The sequence below is a fragment of the Molossus molossus genome, unplaced genomic scaffold, assembly GCF_014108415.1.
Source record: "Molossus molossus isolate mMolMol1 unplaced genomic scaffold, mMolMol1.p scaffold_m16_p_7, whole genome shotgun sequence".
Classification (NCBI taxonomy): domain Eukaryota; kingdom Metazoa; phylum Chordata; class Mammalia; order Chiroptera; family Molossidae; genus Molossus; species Molossus molossus.
Window position 1 is genome coordinate 58,957,015 of NW_023425401.1, and position 669 is coordinate 58,957,683.

The window sequence follows — 669 nt, forward strand, 5'->3', positions numbered from 1 at the left end:
GTAAATGTCCCAGGACAAAAGCACCTTCAGTTCTCACTTCAGAGTCTTATTTTCCCTTGGATTTTGACCTTGTAATTTTTTACTGTCCTGTTATTTCAATACTTTTAAAATTTTGTTTTTGTTGTTCTCAATGGGAACGTGGTCAGAATAACCTAGTCTGCTTACATATGTGAAAATAAAATCCTCTTGTTATAAAAATACAAAAAAAAAAAAAAAAAAGCTTTTGTTAAAAGTTTGGTATTGCTGGGTTGCACAGAAAATTCCTGGAATTTCATCTTAACTTTCTCACACACATGGTCAGATTTCTTAATTTTACTTCCTAAGCTTCTGTTTCTCTTATCTGTAAAAAAAAAACATTTAAAATAGCCACCAACTTAAAGTTTGGGACACTGAAACACAGGCTAAGGGAGATGATTGGATAGAAAGCATTGCTCTATTCATTTAGTTCCCAGCCCATAAAGATGGGGAAAAAAAAATAGCCTCCAAATTTGGAATCCACATCAATCAAGGCCATACAACCCCTTGAGAGTTGAATTAAAATTATATTTATTTACTTTGTCTTATTTCAAAAACAATTTAAGGTGATTAAAATCTTAAAATTCCCAAGAGCACCATTAGAAGTTCATTCAAATAGAGAGGAAGTCATGTGGAAGCATGCACCCTGATTTC

General features: G+C 32.6%; 1 pseudogene; it reads left to right on the forward strand.

Moving 5' to 3' along the window:
- Positions 1–317: 317 nt before the first annotated feature.
- Positions 318–461, forward strand: LOC118620582 (annotated as a pseudogene).
- Positions 462–669: the final 208 nt, after the last annotated feature.